At 40.6% G+C, this 21,989-nt stretch overlaps 1 protein-coding gene across 6 annotated transcripts in view; it reads right to left on the reverse strand.

Annotated features, from left to right (window-relative positions):
* LOC140719819 (thyroid hormone receptor-associated protein 3-like) overlaps positions 1-21,989 on the reverse strand; it is a 115,761-nt gene that overhangs the window by 43,634 nt on the left and 50,138 nt on the right. For 5 of the 6 annotated variants that reach the window (XM_073034741.1, XM_073034736.1, XM_073034740.1 and 2 more), the window contains exon 3: positions 16,734-16,815. The gene's annotated coding sequence lies outside the window, so the exon portion shown is untranslated. Of the gene's footprint in view, positions 1-16,733; positions 16,816-20,748; positions 20,839-21,989 lie in introns of all 6 variants that reach the window. The other variant, XM_073034735.1, reaches the window with a different exon arrangement.

The following is a 21,989-nucleotide window of genomic DNA, read 5'->3' on the forward strand; positions in this document are numbered from 1 at the left end:
TCCTTTCCAGTCCTGATGATGGGTCTCGGCCCAAAACGTTGACTGTTCATTCCTCTCCATAGATGCTGCCTGACCTGCTGAGTGTCTTCAGCTTTTTTTGTGTGTGTGTTGCTCTGGATATCCAGCATCTGCAGAATCTCGTGTGTTTACATTGCATTTCACTGTATAGTTCCAGGTATTTGTGATAAGTAAAATGAATCTGAATTTGAACTGAGATAGAACAAACCTCCCGAACAGGAAAGAGGAGATGGTGACTAAAAGCGAATAGTGAAAAGACAATAAATCTGTCCTCAGCATCTAGCTGATGATTACAAGTTCTCCTGTTGGTTCAGCTGTCACATTCTAACTGGCAGCTCAGCTGTTCTTTCCAGCCTGTTCCACAACTCTATACGCCCTGTGGAATAATCTTTTCCAGTATAAGTGGCAAGTTAATGTCTACTTTCTAAATTAGACACACACACAATTCCCTCCTTCAGAAGGACATAGCAGGGACCTGAGAAAAGAAGTGAATCTGACTACACAGAGCCAAGCACACTGTTGTCAGCATTTGCTGCTTACTGACAGAGTGAACCTGCAAGAGTGACAACAGCAGTGTGATCCAACATGGCAGAATTGAAAACATCAACCTAATGCTGCAAATATCTCCACATCTGCTGATTGTTAATCAAAGAAATACAGTTCTGACACACTGAAGATAAAGCTACCTTGTGGGAGAGAGGGAGATGAAAAAACGATGAGACAGGGTTAAAAGGTGGGGGGAGCGGAGGGTAATAGGTAAAACCAGGAGGAGGAAGGGTGAAGTAAGAGCAGGGAAGCTGACTGGTGACAGAGATACAGAGCAGAAGGGGGTAGCCTTCAACCTGATGGCATGAACATCGATTTCCCAAACTTCCAGTAATGAACCTCCCCACACCATTTTCCATCCTTTTTTCTTGCTCTCACCTCGTCTCCTTACCTGCCTATCATCTCCCCCTGCTGTCCCCCACCCTTTTCTTCCTTCCATGGCCTTCTGTCCTCTCCTATTCACTGCTCTGATTTCCTGTCATATCCCAGATAAGCAGATCGGTAGGTTAACTGGCCATAGGTCAAATTGCCTATAGTGGGCAAGTGGGTTTTAGAATCTGGGAAGATTTGATTAGAACATGGGTGGTGGGGGTGGGGGAGTGCAAAAAGTGGAATTAATCTAGGATGGACTTGGTGGGCCCAGATCCATGAGTCTATTCAATGTAATCTCTCTATAAGTCTATTCACTATAATCAAGTGAAAATTAATAACCAAAGAGCAGGGACATAATCGATTTGAATTTTCAATTCTGACTTCAGCCACTGATCCAGTGTGCGGATACTTTCACAGGTGTCCCCCGCTTTCCCAACGTTCGCGTTACGACATTTCACTTTTACGAAAAACAATGCCCGATTTAAACTTGTGTTTACCCTGAGAAAGACTACCACGAGCATGAAGCCTTGCGCGGGCAGGTGTGCGTGCATGTGTGTACATACCAATTTTTTTTCCTACAAATTGGTTTTGGCTCAATCTTCCCGATTCTGGTAGGTGAAACTACACTGTACATACATTATTTCTACTTTATATAGGCAGTGTATTTATCATATCATTCTTGCTTTTACTATTGTTACGCCTGTGCCCCAACTCTGAGGGGCCAAAGGGTACAAAGTAGCCCCCTCCTTTTTGAGAATCGCAAGATCGTTATTAATTCAGGTCAGGAGACCCAGGAAATGAGAGAGAGACGTTTGGAATGTGTCCTGGCCTCTGTGATACAAAGCCACGGATAATGGCCATTGTCTCTTGGAGACGGAATTGTGTATTGAATACTGTACTTCATGGAAGCCCTCAGGGAATGATCAGAGGGGGTTGGTTGAGGGATTGCATCATCCCGACCTGATTGACATCTGAGACCCCGTGAGTAAGGATAAAAGAGGGTCTGGGGAACAACCCCTTTAGACGCACCAGGAGAAACGCTAGAAATCCCGTGACAGCGTTTAATAGCGACAGCCGGTGGAAGGCCCATGTGTATCCTTTCCCGTTGCCCGGGATTGAGGCCTTACCACGGAAGACGGCTTAGCTAAAGAAGAGATCACCACCGACGACATTTCGAAGGATCGACATCATAATAAGGAAAACGGGCAAGTTCTAAAAAAAATCGTCTCTCTCTCCAACCAAAAGCTGCAGCCTGAATGAACTGAAGTGACTTTTATACTTCCATCGGACAATACATTATCCCCTAGACAATGATAGAGCTATTTCTTATTGATTATTATTATACCCGCGCTTTTAGATTTAGTATTGACGACGTATATTATCTGTATGTTTGCATTGATATTATCTTTGTGTATTTTTATCAATAAATACTGTTAAAAATAGTACCATCAGACTTCAACGGACCTCTCTATCTTTGCTGGTAAGTGACCCAGTTACGGGGTACGTAACACTATATGTTAGTATTATTTTAGGTTTTATGTGCTGTTTGGAATGATTTGGTAGGTTATTTTTTGAGTCTAGGAATGCTCAGAAATTTTTCCCATATAAATTAATGCCATTTTGGCTTATGAACGGTTTCATAGGAACACTCTACCTTCGGATAGCGGGGGAAACCTGTACTGATAAAACTAGTACAGGGAAAAGTCAGGAAAGAGAACGTACGAGATTGCTGCAGAAAGAATTATCTGTTATATTTAGAATCATGCCTAGTTCCAAGAAATGTGTCATGTAATTTTAGAGGCTGTGAGAATGCGCAATTGCAAAACACAGAACAGTATATATGGGGAGGAAGACCAAAGTATATACATTGTGATCATCAGCAGTCACACTTTCACCGCAGAATAAAATAAATCTGACCTGCGGAAAAAGATCCAGCTACAATTAGCAGGCAAGTGCTGACATAATCTTCAAAGTGTGAAATTGTCACAATTGAGGTATTGCATTGTCAAGTTAGAACTAAATTCAAGCAAAACAGATGACTTTATATTATTTCAGAAATACAGCAGGGGATGGAGAAACACGTCAACTTACTCTGAGTGCAGGGAGCAAAATAAAAACTCAGCTCACAACGTTACATCAATGACTATGACAATTTGATATAATGTCCTGGGATGGAGGGATCATTTGATTCCCAAATTTAATGAACTCTTATGAAGTGTGACCAAGCAAACTGGAGGTGGAAAAATGAGAGGTAATGGTATTGAAACAAGGGAATGAGAGGAGATTGACAGGGTAATTGCTCAGAGAGTGTTTCCTCTTAAGAGGTAACCTAGAATTAGGGAGTTAAGATTCAGGATGTGGACCTTTTAAATGAAGAGAAGGAATGAATAATTAAATGAATAATCTCAAAGGACAATGATATCTTAAGATTCTCTACCCACAGAGCTGAAGAGGCTGTCGTGGATAGTTGTTGCACTTCAGGGAAGGCAAAGCTATGAGAAATTGAACAGGAACGTCAAAGTCCTATCACCCAAGAAATTACTGAATTGAAAAGCAAACATTAGGGTAATTCCCATTTCTTTGTTTGGTGGACATAAACACTCAGGACATCAAGGTCATACATGTTCTTGCTCATATAAAAAAATGAAAGGATGCTAAGAATCTAACTTATTTATCAAATCCAAGTGATGTTTATAAAGACAACTAGGTGCAGTTAATCGTATCTGATTGCATAACTGTGTTCCAATTCTTAGCCACAAGTCACAACATATAAATACAACAATTTCAAAACAGGTTATAGGACATTAATCTTCTATTTCTGAAAATGGAACAAAAGCCCAGGATCTCAAATGAAGAACAACAATTTTGACCTTCTCAGGCTAGTGTTTAAAATGTCTACAGCTGTTCCTCACCCAGATGGCACCATAATCGCTTCTTTATTTTTATAGCTATAAATGCTCTGGGGTTAAATTTCGAGATTAAGCTCCCAATAATGGAGTCACAGCCTGAAAAACAACTGTGCACAGGCAAGGGCTACATCACCTGTTTGAACCATCACCTCTCACTATGGCAAAGGAACATTAGATGCAATCATTCAAAGTCAAGAGATAGCCAAATGCCTCACAGTAAACGCAAGTTTGATGGCTCACTCAATGATTACAGTTAGCACAAGGCCTACTAAGATCAGAATGTAGTGGCCCAATGATTCCCACTCTTAAAGTCAAAAGAATGGTACACTGAACTCCTTTAGAAAAGGGAACCAAATCTGCAAACAGTACTCGAAACGTAGTGTCACAAAAGCCTGATATAAACATTTTACTCCTGTACTAAATTCCATCATGATAAATGCAAACATACCTTCCTTATACAGGTTGCATTTGCCTACTGGCGTTCAGTGAAATGCATACAAGCATATCCACGTCATATTAAATAGTGTTATCACACATTGAATTATTTAAAGTACTATCTACCAAAATCACTTGTCTCTCCAACATCATTTGACCAAACCTCCCTCTGCTATTCTCTCCTTGTGATCTGCAACCCCTATTGCTCTTAGCAATTCTGCACTATGGTAACCTTCTATCACCTTCAACTACCTACAATATTGGAAAAATGAGGAGGAAATGGCCTTTCCTGCCACTGACATTCTTGATCTCATGCGTGGTGGAATATGAGCCAGGGAGATTAATATTCCAAAATTTGATTGCAGATAGCTAAACCTTAACTCCACTCATTTGCTATCAGAGTGAATTTATACAACTCTCAGCTCCACCAGATTCCCAAAGTGGTCAGCCCATTTGGGACCAAGGTGACAACTAGTGTGTTGTGCCCACTGGAGCAGCTCAAGACACTGCTACAATGCATCTTGTACAGGTTTGAAAGGAATTTTAGGGTTTAGACGCAACCACAGCAAAAAACAAATGTATAGAAAGTATGAGAGAATGTGTGCCTGTGCACGTGAAAGGGAGGACCCATGCTTTCCCCAGAACATGCATAAAAACTGCAAATTAACATTTTTCAAATTGAATATTTAACAAACTAAATTCAAATGACTAGTCTATGCCAAAGTCTTCATTATTCATTTTTATCTAAACCTGATCTGTGCAATGTTCTTTTCCCTCAAGCCACAAATCCTTACAAAGCCCAATAAGTCCATTTATCTTCTTTGTCTGGAGAAGTTCTCTTAGCACTTCCATCATATTCCAGCAATTCATACAATGAGAAGCTCAAAATCCCAATGCATAACCCGTTTTCATCTCCAGATCCATCTCTTTTGCCTTTTTTGGCTTTATTGGCACTCAGTATCGGTGCTTGCTTAAACTTTCCATATTCCCAAGCTCCGAACATCCTTTGCACTTGTCCTGCCCATATTTTCACCTGATTACAATGACAATTCTGTGCTCTTAAATTCATCTTGTCCAGAGATACTCAGTTTTGACTACTCCTTCCAAACACAAACACCTCTCAATTTTTTGTTTGAATACCTTATGGAATTTTTTGTAAAATCACTTTTGCTGGACTATATAGCAATAACCAAATGTTAAATGGAGCTATATGTTAAAATGGCAGCACAAACAGTGGATGGAAAGAAGCAAAGAGCTAGCAGGGAAGTAAAATGTTTTATATCAAATTTACATTGACCTATCAAGGCCCCTTTATGAAAAGCAATATCACAGGAATCCATAGCTATTAGCTGCCTCAAAAAGGAGCAGCAACTACAAGGACAGCAAGAACTTTGAACCTCTGTTTGGAACTTATAAATGCTGCACATCATTTGCTGAACTACTTACCTACTCAATCTATTAAGGACCACAAGAACCACATGCTTCACTTATGGCAGAAATTAAACATGCCAAATCGGTCTCAGCCAACACCTCAGTACCCAGGGTACTGAAGAGAAAGCACGTCAATGCCAAGGAACCTCCCAAGAAGAAACCATGACGCTGATCTAATATGCGAGAGAAAATGAGGGTTAAAACTGCCATCTTACCAATGAAAGTTGGGCATATAGTCCCTGCTCAGTGTTGCCACAATGACTTGCAAAATGGATGATAGTTTAGACGACAATGCTTGGAGCAGTCATCAAAAGTCACCAGGAGACTGCATCGGTTTACAGTATCGCAATTAAATCATCCAGAAGGATCAGTTAATCTCAATCCAGCATGTGGTTCTGGCTTCTTTCGAGTTTGGTCTTTTGCACCATCCATAGCTCCAGATTTGCATCATATCTACTGCTGACTATTGCATGTTATTTCCATGTTAGAACAAGTCATTGTTGAGAAACATTCACCAATTCCATCACACAAGTTTATTTATGATGCCAGAGTTGGTCATTCGTGATGGCCACGACATCTCTATAAAATCTATATGCTTCTTGCCCCTCCAGAAGATGTACCTACCAACATATTTAATTGAGCTAACCATTTCCTATCATCATAAGGAGGACATGCTAGAGAGCTTCAGAGACCTGCAATCATGAGAAAAAGGGAGAGAAATCATACTGTGGTTCCTACAGGTCTCCTGTCTACCACAAGGAAATTATTGCCAGCACCTCCTTTTAATGGGCAAAGACCTCTCCCCTAATTTTCTTATGGATTTCTAGCTATCTAGAGGCATGCTGGACATAATATTTACCAAACAGCAACTTCAAGACAAACACAGAGAGCTCACTAAACCTTTGGGAGTGCAGCACGCTCCTCGAATTTAACTCCCCACCAAAATTCATCTTATGCTTGCATTACATACATCTTATGTATGTAATAATCCCAATGAATAGATTCCATAACAGAACCAGTTCCAGCAAAGAACGGCATCCAACAAGGCTCCAACAAAAACACAATCTGTTCTTCAGCTACAAGTCTGCATACTTCCAATAAACATCCACTGAAGTGGAATTAAGCTTCGGGATTAGTGAAATCTGGTTCTAGTATGTAGGCATAGACTGAACAAAATTACCTAGACTCACTAATTGAGCTTTAGTTTGTGCATATTTAAAAACTAAACTCCGTCACTCTCGACTTTGTTCACTGAAGCATAATAACAAGCAACATTTTAGTCCTCTACCAAACCGCCTCTCTGTGCAATAGTGTGGCCTCCATCGGTCATGGTCGACCATGGGTACTGCGCCTCTGGTAGTTACTGATTTGTCAAGCAGCATCAACTGTGGCTATTGAGGCTGATCCTGGAATGGTAGGCTCTGCCACAGTTGTTGCATGTGTAGGGCGTCTTGGAATTGTTGTCTGCTGTCTGCTGTGTGCTTTCCGCTCCTCAAACTGACTCAGGATCATTCTTTCGCCTTGCTCTAGGTGTTGCTGAAGAGTACCTCGACATTTGTTGTGGCCATTTGCTGTATCCTCCCAGCACTCCGTGTTGATTTTTAAGGCTTTCATGTCACGCTTGCAGAGGTCCTTGAAGTGAAGCTGGGGTCTATCAACGTTCCTCTTGTCTGTTACTAGTTCTCCGTAGAGGATGTCTTTTGGCAGTGTACCATCCTTCATACGACGGACGTGGCCCAGCCAGTGCAGTCTGCGTTGTCTTAAAAGTGTGAACATTGTGGGAAGTCCAGTACAGGAGAGGACTCAAGAATTTGGGACTTTGCCTCTCCGGGTGATGCCGAGGATGCGGCGAAGGCTGCACAGGTGAATATTGAGTTTCCTCTCCTGTTTGGAGTAGATGGTCCAAGTCTCACTACCATACAGAAGGGTGCTGATAACGCATGTATTGTACACGGCAGTCTTGGTCTTTGTAGTGAGTATCGGATTCTCCCAGACCCGCGAGGAGAGTCAAGCAAGGATCGATGTTGCTTTGCCGATATGCCTGTTGATTTCAGCATCGAGGGAGAGAGTGTTGCTAATGGTTGACCCCAAGTATGTGAACTCGTGGACCACTTCTAGATTGTAATTGTCGATGGTAATGACTGGTGTCGCCACTACATTCTGGGCAAGGACATTTGTTTTCTTTACGCTGATGGTAAGCCCAAAGTCCTTGCATGCCTTAGAGAAGCGGTCCATGAAAGTTTGTAGTTGCTGTTTGGTGTGCGAGGTTATAGCACTGTAATCGGCAAACAGCATGTCACGTATTAAGATCTTTCGCACCTTTGTTCTTGCTCTCAGGCGCACAGGGTTGAACAGCCGCCCATCAGACCTGGTGTGCATGTAGATACCTTCTGTCGACATCCCAAACACAGGCTTCAATAGTATAGAGAAGAAGATGTTGAATAATGTTGGGGCCAACATGCATTCTTGTTTGACTCCACTACGAATAGCGAAGGGTTCTGATGAGCTACCATCGTACTGAACAGTAGCCCTCATGTCATCATGTAATGACTTGATAATACTTCGGAGTTTCGGGGGACAGCTGATCTTGAGGAGAATCTGAAATAGCCTATCCCTGCTGACGAGGTCGAATGCCTTGGTCAAGTCGATGAAAGCGACATAGAGGGGTTTCTGTTGTTCCCTGCATTTCTCCTTCAGTTGACGGAGTGAAAAAATCATGTCGACAGTTGACCTCCTTGCGTGAAAACCACATTGGGACTCAGGGTAGACCCGTTCTGCCAGAGTTTGCAGACGTGCCAGAGTTACATGAGCAAAGTCTTTGCCGACAATACCACACTCCTATAATAAAGGCTCGCATCAAAAGCCCAGTAAATGCAGTCTACTCCTCATAACTCAGGAGTCACCAATGATGAAGGCAGACATCAACAAGGAAATTCATTACTGTCTTTAGACTAGCTACTAAGTATATTTGAAGGTAAAGGCCTCAAACTTGGAACACAAACAGGCAAAGGATTACTGCTATCCTGTATACTTTGTAGCCTTGGACTACTTACAACAGGCATCTCAAGAAAGCAGAAGGATTAACGCTGACTCCACAAAATTCTCCAAATTCATCACAAGGATAACATTTTCAGCATTAAGGCACTAATTACATTCTGTTGGGTCAATAGGTAGGTCATGTTACTCCAGGTTTCTGGATCAGAGCTCAGAATAATTTACCAGGCAGAAATCAATGACATTTTCCCCCCAAAGCTGCCTTGAAAACTAAAAAAAATCCCTAATGTTCCTCGGGATTCCCTGGCTCATGATGACCCAGAGTAGAGAAGGAATATTTGGGATGACAGAACACCGAGTCCATTGGTTAGGAGCATACAGAAACTGGGAATGACAGAAAGAGGGCTTCAGTTCCTATCTGCTCACCTGCTCCTCCCACCAGCCACCTCCTGCCCTAACTGTTGAAGTGTCTGTGGTTCCCACACTGGTTTCATGAAGCACCTCCTAACCAAAGAAGCTCATCCCAATCCAAACAGACTGCTTAAGATGTCCATACACTGGTGACAGCCGCAGCGTTCTTGACAGCGCACCTGTCTTTCTCACAGGTGGAAAAGCACCACATGGATTGCATCTTTCAGGCTAAGCTGCAAGACTAAAAAATATACTTAGAAGTTCATTAACACCAGGTCACAATTCCTAATCCACATCGAACCTGCTTTATGAACAATAACTAAAATGGTTTTAACTCGAGAGACAGTGAAAGCTATTACTCTATACAGTATTGTATTAACATGGTTGAAAAATTTTTCGAAAACAGAAGTGTACAAAATATGAAAATGATATCAGCTTCCAATTCACAAAGCACCCTGTGTCTGCACTGAAATGATATGTTAAGGCAAAACACAATTTTCAGCTGCCTTTTCATGCCATGCTGGATTCATTTACTTTCAGGTCAAATAGTTCAGCCTTTTACTCAGAGCCACTAACTTCATATTTCTCAAGTTCCCTTAATAACTTAAAATCTGTAACACTAACTACTGAAAAATCAGTGCAACAGGCCCATTAAAGCACCACTATTTCAGCTGGGCTGATGGTGGAACAAATCATACCCAAAATTTTAGAAAACATAAAATATCAGCAATCTGGTCAATGGCTGCTCTAAGCCATTTACAATGGGAATATTTAGCAATTATGATGCAGTTAAAGTTCAGGATGTATGGTCTCAACCAGAAATATTGACTCCTTATTCCTCTCCAGAGAAGCTGTCTGGCCTCCAGCATTGTGTGTCTTATTTTTCAATTAAATGTTCTTTTACAACATTTGCCCCATTACATTTATAAAATACTTACAATGCATATAAACAAAAGTTTGGAAGTCACCCATAAGCGACTTCAATTAGCCTCAAGATGTTGCCAGTGCCAAGCCACCCAATTACCTTTCTGCATATCTGTCAATAAGAACCTATACTTCTATGAAGGTTTAGTTTATATCCCAAAAACTTTCCAAAATCATTTAATAGTTTCAATAAACTAGGAATGGATTCTTCAGGATTTGAAATGTCAGCATAAAGAGAGATGTTATGAACAGTCCCATTTATAAAAATTCCATGAATTTCTTTAGTTTCACGAAGTGCAACAGCCAAGGGTTCCAGCACCAAATTAAATAACAAAGGACTTAACGGACATCCTTGTCTCGTACCCCGTGAAAGCCGAAAAAAAGGATATCTGCAATTGTTAGTAATAACAGTAGCAACAGGGTTTTTATATATCAATCTAATCCACTTATTAAAATTAACACTAAAGCCGATTTTCTCTAAAACATTAAATAAGTTATTTCCATTCAACTCTGTCAAATGCCTTTTCAGCATCAAGAGAAACGACACATTGGGGAGCCTTAGAAAAGGATGAATATATAACATTTAACAGTCTCCGAATATTAGGAAAGGAATAACGGCCCTTTACAAAACCTGTTTGATCTTGAGAAATAATTTTAGCTAAAACATTCTCCAGCTGATTAGCCATTATTTTTGAGAGAATTTTAGCATCCACATTTAATAATGAAATGGGTCTACATGAAGCACAGTCAGTAGAATCTTTATCTTTCTTAAGAATTAAAGCAATAGAAGCTTCATAAAATGTGGGAGGTAACTCTCCTATCAAAAAAGAATCTTTAAGCATTTCCAACATATATGAAGAGAGCAATTTTTCAAATTTTTTATAAAATCCTACAGAATAACCATCCAGTCCAGGAGCTTTACCAGATTGCATTGAAAAAACAGCTTTCTGAATTTCGCTTTCAGTAATAGGAGCATCAAGAGTTTGTTGATCTTCAGCAGAAATTTGAGGAAAATCAATCTTTTGTAAACAAAAAAGGCATTCATTTTAGAAGAATCAACTGGAAACTGAGATTTATAAAGTTCAATATAAAAGTCTTGAAATTTTTTATTAATATCTTCATAACTGCATGCTAAACTACCATCTCCCTCACAAATTTTTTAAATTTGTCTTTTAGCTCTAGCTGTTTTTAATTGAGATGCTAATAGCTTATTATTTTTACCTCCAAACACATAAAATTGACTTCTCAATTTAAGCAAATTTCTTTCAATAGGATAAGTTAATAATAAATTATATTGTGATTGGAGTTCAACTCTTTGTTTAAATAAATCAATGTTAGGAGAGACTGTATAAATATTATCCAAGTCTTTAACTTGTTTGGAAATTTTTATCTAACTCTGTTTTTGGCTGTTTCTTAAGCTTCGCTGAATAGGAAATTATCTGACTGCACAAATATGCTTTAAATGTATCCCATATAATCAATTTCGATACATCTCCCGTATTGTTAAAAAGAAAAAAATCTTTTATCTGAATCTCAATAAATTTGACAAAGTCCTGACTTTGTAATAAATTTTCTGGAAAACGTCAAGGCAAATTTGCAATAGCAACATCATTCAATTCAAAATCTAAACTTAAAGGTGCATGATCCAAAAGAACTACAGCATCATACTCACATTTCTGGACTTTGGACAAAAATCAGGGATCAACTATAAAGTAACCGATTCTCCAATATTTTTTGTGAAAGTGTGGGAAAAAAAGTGAATTATTTCCCCTAAATGATTCTGCTTCTATATATGATAAAATTCCTTTTAGAGTTACGAACTCATTTAAATATTTAGGTATTATTATCACTAAAAATCATAAAGATCTTTATAAAGCTAATTTGGTTCCTTTAGTGGATTTTATGAAGCAATTATATTGTAGATGGAATCCACTTACACTTTCGTTAATCGGCCAAATTTATGCAGTTAAAATGATGATTTTACCAAAATTTTTATATCTATTTTAAAATATCCCTTTTTTTTAACTAAGATGTTCTTCGATCAGGTTGACTCCATTATTTCATCTTTTGTTTGGAATAATAAAAGACCAAGAATTGCTAAATATCATTTACAAAAATTAAAAGATGGAGGTCTTGCTTTGCCTAATTTAAGAATGTATTATTGGGCTGTTAATGTACGTTATGTGTGATCTTGGGCTGATTTGGAATTGAATGCTGTGAAACAGTTTCACAACCTCATTATTAGGAACTTCTCTGCCTGTACAACTGGCCAAAATGACTAATTTAAATTTATATCCTGTGATTAAGCAGTCATCACAAATTTGGTTCCAGTTTTGTAATTTTTTTAATCTTAAAAAATTTAAACTTTTTAGTTTAATTTATCGAAATTATTTATTTAAACCTTCATTAAGTGATCTTACTTTTCTTCTTTGGAGGAATAAAGGGGTTTATTCCTTCATGGATTTGTTTCAAAATGCCGACTGATGTCTCTTGAGAAATTAGAAACTAAATAAATACTCTTTCTCATATTCACATTTCCTGCAATATCTTCAGGTCAGACACTTCCTCCAAAAATACTTAAGTAATTTTCCATATATACAAGATTCTGACCTGTTAGATATTATTTTTAAAATGGATCCTTTAGTGAAGGGTTTTATTGGGAAAATTTATAATTTATTGTTACAGCAGTACAATTACCCTTCACTTAAGATTAAGCAAGATTGGGAGAGAGAGCTTAACATGACTTTGATAACAGAAGATCGGTTGCGGATTTTGAAGTTGGTCAATTCTTCTTCGATTTGTGCCTATCACTCTTTAATTCAATTTAAAATTGTACATCGTTACTATTTGACAAAGGAGAGACTGTCTAAAATGTTTCCTAATGTTGATAGTCAGTGTGACAGATGTAAAACTGAGACAGCCACATTGACACAGATGTTTTGGTCGTGTTCTGCATTGGAACATTTTTGGAAGTCTATTTTCTTTACAATTTCTAAAGCTTTAAAAATTAATTTACAACCTAACAAATTGACAGTTTTATTTGGTATAATCCCTCAATATATTCATGGTATTTCTTCATCAGACCAACACGAATAATGCATTCGTTACATTATTGGTCAGAAGGGCTATTTTGTTGAAATGGAAAGATGCTTCTGTTGTATTTGACCCTGCTCCAAACCTATTCATTTTTCCAGTTTTGATTATACATATGTTGAGAGGATTGGAGTTGGCGACACTGACGATTTTGTATTTTTTTAATAGATATTATAAACAGCCCATTATTCATTTTTTTTCTTTTTTTCCTTTTTTTTCTCTTTATTAGTTATTAGGTTGTTAGATTAGTTTTTCTAGGGTTATTTTTTTTTTCTTTTTCTCTTTTCTGTTTTTTTTAAACATATATTATGATATACCTAGTTTTGCTTTGTTTATATGATATTTGTATCATTCATGATTTGGAAAGACTTAATTATATTGTAACTATTGCTTGTGTATCCTTTCATGTTCAGTTTAAATTTGTAAGTTGCAATCCCACTATCTATGTATTAATCTTATTATGTTGATATTAATAATAATAATAAAAAGATTGAAAAAGAAAGGAAAGATGCTACTGCTCCTACTTTGATACAATGGTTCTCTCAGGTGATGTTATGTCTCAGTTTGGAGAAAATCAGAAGTTGAACTTTTGATCCTCGATTCGATTTTGAGAAAAGGTGGGGTTCATTCACCGGCTACTATAATCTGATTTGATTTAATTAATATGGTTTCCTTCTGATTTTTCTTTAAGTGGATTTGAGTTGGTGGATTGATGTTTTTTTATGGAAGCTTGTATGATGTATAGCTCCAGGGTTGTGCTCCCAGTGGGTTTTTTTTTTGTCTTTCTTTTAGTTAGTAGGGGTTCTTTTTTTCCTTCAAAAAAATATTCTTAACATTACTTTTTTATTATTATTGATATATTGCTTAGCTTTGTTAATCAGTTATTTGCTAATTCAATTCCTTATTGCACATAATGACATCTTGACTTAATGTATCTTTTTTGTCAATCTTCAATAATAATTAATAAAAAGATTTTAAAATGAAATGAAGACCCTATACTTCAAGCCACCCAGATTCTCACTGTAGACCACAGAAAGGCTTTGATACAAATGTCTGGCAATGGGAGTTGGGGCTAAGGGTGGGAGTGATCAGTGGAATAGAAACAGGACACAAGTAAGCTGGAAACATAAATAAGATGACAGCTGGTCAAGTTATGCTCACTGGCATAGATGGTTGCCAAACCCAGCAGATATTGATTCTGAGTGTCTAACATAACAAAACCATTTAAAAAAGACAACTAAAAGCTAAAAAAATTTTTTAATTAAGTCATCAAAATGAGAACACTATTACAATTAAAAAGAAACATTTTTACTTGAGCTAATTCCAAGTATAAGCTAGCCAACGTGTACCCTTGTAGCATCTCATCTCCCTTTAATTTAATAAGGTTGCAGCTTAAGATTCAGATCTAACAAGGCACCGATTCACCAAAATCCTCAGCATTAGTAGACTACCACCCTGTTCATGCCATCAGCGTCAGAAGGCTGATGGGGAATTACTCAAGAATGGCTGGCAAACAGAAACGTTTAACACTTAAACAGAAGTTCCACATAGAGTTGTTTATCCCTACAAAATCCACCACTTTTTTTGGCAATTCTGTCAAACACTTCCTTAACCTTAAACAGTTCTTAATTATCCCCCCTCTTTCTCATTTAACTACCCTTTGCTTTTCCGGGGAAAGGAGTACCATAATGTTCTTTTATTCCTGTATATTATTTTGTGGTTCTGGTCTAGCTTTGCAAATCTGGTTTTGCATAAACCGGAATTTCCATAACCTTTCTCTAACAGAAACTACATAATATCGTCTAAATGTGACAACATATAACGTTTGCATTTCAGTTTTATCATGCTACCAATATATCATGGTGCTTAATTTCCTTCACTTATGGGTTAGTTATCATACATTGGTCCTTTAGCTAACTGTTCTAATCTCCAAAAATGCACTTTCCTGAAAGACTGTATCAGCTAGCTCACCAAGTGCAGCTCCAATCAAGAGAATTTTTTTATATCGTACATGTACAGTACAATTCTTTCAGGGTTGGCCCCATTTCAAGAAACAGTTCTGCAACTAGGTACTGGTCTGCAAACAGTTCTTCATGACTGAATTTAAACAATAGACAATAGGTGCAGAAGTAAACCATTCAGCCCTTTGAGCCTGCACCGCCATTCTGAGATCATGGCTGATCATCTACTATCAATACCCGGTTCCTGCCTTGTCCCCATATCCCTTGATTCCCCTATCCATAAGATACCTATCTAGCTCCTTCTTGAAAGCATCCAGAGAATTGGCCTCCACTGCCTTCTGAGACAGTGCATTCCACACCCCCACAACTCTCTGGGAGAAGTAGTTTTTCCTTAACTCTGTCCTAAATGACCTACCCCTTATTCTCAAACCATGCTCTCTGGTACTGGACTCTCCCAGCATCTGGAACATATTTCCTGCCTCTATCTTGTCCAATCCCTTAATAATCTTATATGTTGCAATCAGATCCCCTCTCAATCTCCTTAATTCCAGCGTGTACAAGCCCAGTCTCTCTAACCTCTCTGCATAAGACAGTCCGGACATCCCAGGAATTAACCTCGTGAATCTACGCTGCACTTCCTCTACAGCCAGGATGTCCTTCCTTAACCCTGGAGACCAAAACTGTACTCAATACTCCAGGTGTGGTCTCACCAGGGCCCTGTACAAATGCAAAAGGATTTCCTTGCTCTTGTACTCAATTCCCTTTGTAATAAAGGCCAACATTCCATTAGCCTTCTTCACTGCCTGCTGCACTTGCTCATTCACCTTCAGTGACTGATGAACAAGGACTCCGAGATCTCTTTGTATTTCTCCCTTACCTAACTCTACACCGTTCAGATAATAATCTACCTTCCTGTTCTTACTCCCAAAGTGGGTAACCTCACACTTATTCACATTAAACGTCATCTGCCAAGTATCTGCCCACTCACCCAGCCTATCCAAGTCACCCTGAATTCTCCTAACATCCTCATCACATGTCACACTGCCACCCAGCTTAGTATCATCAGCAAACTTGCTGATGTTATTCTCAATGCCTTCATCTAAATCATTGATGTAAATCGTAAACAGCTGTGGTCCCAATACCGAGCCCTGTGGCACCCCACTAGTCACCACCTGCCATTCTGAGAAACACCCATTCACCGCTACCCTTTGCTTTCTATCTGCCAACCAGTTTTCTATCCATGTCAATATCTTCCCCCCAATGCCATGAGCTCTGATTTTACCCACCAATCTCCTATGTGGGACCTTATCAAATGCCTTCTGAAAATCGAGGTACACTACATCCACTGGATCTCCCTTGTTTTTCCTGGTTACATCCTTGAAAAACTCCAATAGATTAGTCAAACTCTCAAAAGACTTTAATTAAAGGTTTCTAAAAGGGTGTTGAATGGGATTACTCTGGAGTGAAACCAGCATTTCAGTGTACTTGAAACAAACAGTATATGCATCACAAAAATGGCATATAACCAAACACTATTGGTCATCTCATTAGCAATAACCTCTAATTCTCTGGGTCAGCAGCAAGATGACAGAAAAAATGATAGATCTGCGCCTCAAATATGTAAAGGATGTCATCTTACCGATACAGCTGGGGCAGTAATCAGGGACAAAGGTTATCCTTGCAGGAAAAGCTCCATACAGCTGATGATAAAGTCCAAGAATCTGAAAAGAAAGAAAAAAAATACATGGGCTGGAAGTACAAACAATGTCTACACTTCTCTGAACCTACATAAAATTTAGATCGCTGACTTAATATGATTCAATTTGCTCCCAATGGATAGGTTGAACCTCCAGATATCATCCAGTCATCAGAATATCTGAAACAAGAGAAATCTGCAGATAACACACACAAAATGCTGGTGGAACACAGCAGGCCAGGCAGCATCTATAAGGAGAAGCACTGTCGACGTTTCGGGCCGAGACCCTTTGTCAGGACTAACTGAAAGGAAAGATAGTAAGAGATTTGAAAGTAGTGGGGGAGGGGGAAATGCGAAATCATAGGAGAAGACCAGAGGGGATGGGATGAAGCTAAGAGCTGGAAAAGTGATTGGCAAAAGTGATACAGAGCTGGAGAAGGGAAAGGATCATGGGACGGGAGGCCTCGGGAGAAAGAAAGGGTGGGGGGGGGGGGGGGGGGGGGGGGAAGAGTACCAGAGGGAGATGGAGAACAGGCAGAGTGATGGGCAGAGAGAGAGAAAAAAAATATGTCAGGGATGGGGTAAGAAGGGGAGGAGGGGCATTAACGGAAGTTAGAGAAGCCAATGTTCATGCCATCGGGTTGGAGGATACCCAGCCGGTGTATAAGGTGTTGTTCCTCCAAACTGAGTTTGGATTCATTTTGACAGTAGAGGAGGCCATGGATAGACACATCAGAATGGGAATGGGACTTGGAATTAAAATGTGTGGCCACTGGGAGATCCTGCTTTCTCTGGCGGACCGAGCGTAGGTGTTCAGCGAAACAGTCTCCCAGTTTGCATCAGGTCTCACCAATATATAAAAGGCCACACCGGGAGCACCGGACGCAGTATACCATACCAGCCGACTCACAGGTGAAGTGTCGCCTCACCTGGGAGGACTGTCTGGGGCCCTGAATGGTGGTGAGGGAGCAAGTGTAAGGGCAGGAGTAGCACTTGTTTCGCTTACAAGGATAAGTGCCAGGAGGGAGATCGGTGGGAAGGGGGGACGAATGGACAAGGGAGTCGCATAGGGAGCGATCCCTGCAGAAAGCAGAAGGGGGGGGGGGGGGGGAAGGGAAAGATGTGCTTGGTAGTGGGATCCCGTTGGAGGTGGCAGAAGTGACGGAGAATTATACGTTGGACCTGGAGGCTGGTGGGGTGGTAGGTGAGGATAAGGGGAACCTTATCCCGAGTGGGGTGGCGGGCGGATGGGGTGAGGGCAGATGTGCGGGAAATGGGAGAGATGTGTTTGAGAACAGAGTCGATGGTGGAAAAAGGGAAGCCCCTTTGTTTAAAAAAAGACATCTCCTTCGTCCTGGAATGAAAAGCCTCATCCTGAGAGCAGATGCGGCGGAGACGGAGGAATTGTGAGAAGGGGATAGCATTTTTTACAAGAGACAGGGTGGGAAGAGGAATAGTCCAGGTAGCTGTGAGAGTCTGTAGGCTTACAGTAAGATATCAGTAGATAAGCCGTCTCCAGAGATGGAGACAGAAAGATCAAGAAAGGGGAGGGAGGTGTCGGAAATGGACCAGGTAAATTTGAGGCCAGGGTGAAAGTTGGAGGCAAAGTTAATGAAGTCAACGAGCTCAGCATGCGTGCAGGAGGCAGCGCCAATGCATTCGTCGATGTAGCGAAGGAAAAGAGGGGGACGGATACCCGTATAGACTTGGAACATGGACTGTTCCACAAAGCCAACAAAAAAGGCAGGCATAACTGGGACCCATACGGATGCCCATGGCTACACCCTAGGTTTGGAGGAAGTGGGAGGAGCCAAAGGAGAAATTATTGAGAGTAAGAACTAATTCCGCTAGATGGAGGAGAGTGGTGGTAGAGGGGAATTGGTTAGGTCTGGAATCCAAAAAGAAGCGAAGAGCTTTGAGACCATCCCGGTGGGGGATGGAGGTATATAGGGACTGGACGTCCATGGTGAAAATAAGGCAGTGGGGGCCAGGGAACTTAAAATCATTGAAAAAATTCAAAGCGTGAGAAGTGTCATGAACATAGGTGGGAAGAGATTGAACAAGGGGGGATAAGACAGTGTCATGGTATGCAGAAATGAGTTTGGTGGGGCAGCAGCAAGCTGAGACAATAGGTCTACCTGGACAGGCAGGTTTGTGGATCTTGGGTAAGAGGTAGAAATGGGAAATGCGGGGTGTGGGAACTATGAGGTTGGTGGCAGTGGATGGTATCAGTAGATAAGCCATCTCCAGAGATGAAGACAGAAAGGTCTCTTGTCCACTCGACCCCCCCCATCCCTTCCCACCAATCTCCCTCCTGGCACTTATCCTTGTAAGCGGAACAAGTGCTACACCTGCCCTTACATTTCCTCCCTCACCACCATTCAGGGCCCCAGACAGTCCTTCCAGGTGAGGCGACACTTCACCTGTGAGTCGGCTGGTATGGTATACTGCGGCCAGTGCTCCAAGTGTGGCCTTTTATATATAGGTGAGACCCTACGCAGACTGGAAGACCATTTTGCTGAACACCTACGCTCGGTCCATCAGAGAAAGCAGGATCTCCCAGTGGCCACACATTTTAATTCCACGTCCCATTCCCATTCTGATGTGTCTATCCATGGCCTCCTCTACTGTCAAAATGAATCCAAACTCAGTTTGGAGGAACAACACTTTATATACTGGCTGGGTAGCCTCCAACCTGATGGCATGAACATTGACTTCTCTAACTTCCGTTAATGCCCCTCCTCCCCTTCTTACCCCATCCCTGACATATTTAGTTGGTTTTTTTTTCTCTCTCTCTGCCCATCACTCTGCCTGTTCTCCATCTCCCTCTGGTACCTCCCCCCGCCTTTCTTTCTCCCGAGGCCTCCCGTCCCATGATCCTTTCCCTTCTCCAGTTCTGTGTCACTTTCACCAATCACCTTTCCAGCTCTTAGCTTCATCCCACCCCCTCCAGTCTTCTCCTATGATTTCACATTTCCCCCTCCCCCCACTACTTTCAAATCTCTTTCTATCTTTCCTTTCAGTTAGTCCTGACGAAGGGTCTCGGCCTGAAACGTCGACAGTGCTTCTCCTTATAGATGCTGCCTGGCCTGCTGTGTTCCACCAGCATTTTGTGTGTGTTGTTTGAATTTCCAGCATCTGCAGGCTTCCTCGTGTTTGCTCTTTAAAATCTGCAGATGCTGGAAATCCAAGCAACACACACATACAATCCTGGAGGAACTCAGTAGGCCAGGCAGCAACTATGGAAAAAGAGTACAGTTGACATTTTGGGCCAAGACCTTTCATCAGAACTGGAGAGAGAAAGAAAAATGTGGAGTCAGAGTAAAAAGGTGGGTTGAGGGGAGGAAGTAACTCAGAACATCTGAGATTAGTTTACACTACATTTCCAATGTAACTGACAAAGGGTTAAGAAAATTGAGTATCTCTTAAAAAAGCATTAAAAAAAACTGTTCTGTCAAATAATTCAGAAAAGAATCACACGTCACAGGTGAGATATTACAGATGACGTTCCACAGGGGTTAGTGTTGCGATCACTTCTTTTTATACTGTATAACGATTTAGATGAGGGAATAAATGGCTTTATTGCCAAATTTGGAGATGATACGAAGATTGGTAGAGGGGCAGGTAGTGTTGAAGAAACAGCTAGGCTGCAGAAGGACTTAAGACAGATTATGGGAATGTGCAAGAAAGTGCCAAATGAAATACTATGTTGGAAAATGCATGGTAATGCACTTTGGTCATAGAAATAAATGTCTAGACTATTTTCTAAATGGGGAGAAAATCGAAAACTCTGAGATGCAAACGGAGCCCCTGTGCAGAACACCCTAAAGGTTAAAACTTGCATGTTAAGTCAGTGATGAGAAAGGCAAATGCAATGTTAGCATTCATTTCAAGAGGTCTAGAACACAAGAGCAGGGATGTGATGCTGAGGCTTGATAAGGCGCTGGTGAGGCCTCACCTTGAGTATTGTGAACAGTTTTGGGTTCTTCATCCAAGAAAAGATGTGCTGGTAATGGAGAGGGTCCACAGGCAGTTCACAAAGATGGTTCTGGAAATGAAAGGGTTATCATACAATGAATGTTTGATGGGGCTGGGTCTGTACTTGCTGGAATTTAGAAGGATGGGAAGGATCTCATTGAAACTTTCAAATGTTGAAAGGCTTAGAGAGAGTAGATTGGAAAGTATGTTTCCCATGGTGGGGGAGTCTAGGACAACAGGGCACAGCGTCAGGATAGAGAGGTGTCCAAAGCAGAGATGAGGGAAAGTTTCTTTAGCCAGAGGGTGGTGAATTTGTGGAATTTGTTACCATAGGCAGTTGTGGAGGCCAGGTCACTGAGTGTATTTAAGGCAGAGATTGATATGTTCTTGGTTGGACACAGCATTAAAGGTTATGGGAGAAGGCCGAAGAATAGGGTTGAGGAGGGGGAAAAAGGAGCAGCCATAATTGAATGGCAGAACAGACTCAACAGGCCAGATAGCCTAATTCTGCTCTTATGTCTTATGCTCTATGGTCTTATTACGAGAATTATGAGATCTGCCTTGTGAAGGGACTAACAAAATGGATGGAAAGCAACAAGAGGCTTTACTGCCAACAATTAAGGCAGAGCCAGCAAGATAAATGCTTGTAGAGCAAGAGGTTAGAGATGGGAAAGCAAACACTGAGCGTGGCAAGAACTTTACACCTGAGGGAACAAGAGAACTGAATTCGACAGAGATATGTAACAAAAGTGAAATATCGGTCTCGGTGCAAGAACAATTGCAAAGCTTGTGAACAACAAAGATTACGGTTAGCTGAGGTTTACAGGAAGTGCAGAGCAGAACAACAATGGATTAAAAATAAGCTGTAATAATAGCTGAAGCTTTAGCAGCTGTGATAACAATATGATAGAAGCAGACTAGTGTCATGAAGGATTAGTTTAGGTAACCCAAGATACTAGTTCATTACATTGCATTAACTAATGAAGAGGGTGGAACTTGTGCAAGGGACAAAGAAAATTAGGCAGCTTTAGGCAAAGAAACCCTTGGGTGGCAGTAATCATAATATGATAGAATTCACCCTGCAGCTTGAGAGGGAGAAGATAAAGTCAGAAGTATCGGTATTACAATGGAGTAAAGGAATTTCTAGAGCATGAAAGAGAAGTGGCTGAAGTTGACTGGAAGGGTACACTAGCAGAGATGACAGTAGAATAGCAATGGCTG

The sequence above is a fragment of the Hemitrygon akajei genome, chromosome 32, assembly GCF_048418815.1.
Source record: "Hemitrygon akajei chromosome 32, sHemAka1.3, whole genome shotgun sequence".
Lineage (NCBI taxonomy): Eukaryota > Metazoa > Chordata > Chondrichthyes > Myliobatiformes > Dasyatidae > Hemitrygon > Hemitrygon akajei.